Source organism: Juglans regia, unplaced genomic scaffold (assembly GCF_001411555.2).
Source record: "Juglans regia cultivar Chandler unplaced genomic scaffold, Walnut 2.0 Scaffold_4058, whole genome shotgun sequence".
NCBI lineage: Eukaryota > Viridiplantae > Streptophyta > Magnoliopsida > Fagales > Juglandaceae > Juglans > Juglans regia.
Window position 1 is genome coordinate 1 of NW_023358911.1, and position 219 is coordinate 219.

Sequence of the window (219 nt, forward strand, 5' to 3'; positions counted from 1 at the left end):
GGGCAGGGCGAGATTTTCTCAAAAATCCACCCCCGAGTGGTCCTTCTTGTCAATTTATCTCGCAAGGCGGAGAAAACAAAAACGAGGGGTGCAACTCGAGGACTTCCCAGGAGGTCACCCATCCTAGTACTACTCTCGCCCAAGCACGCTTAACTGCGGAGTTCTGATGGGATCCGGTGCATTAGTGCTGGTATGATCGCACCCATCAAACTAAATACT

At 51.1% G+C, this 219-nt stretch overlaps 1 non-coding gene across 1 annotated transcript; it reads right to left on the reverse strand.

The window, feature by feature from the left end:
• Positions 1–85: 85 nt before the first annotated feature.
• Positions 86–204, reverse strand: LOC118345738. The gene has a single exon (XR_004799222.1). It is a non-coding gene; the product is annotated as a 5S ribosomal RNA (ribosomal RNA).
• Positions 205–219: the final 15 nt, after the last annotated feature.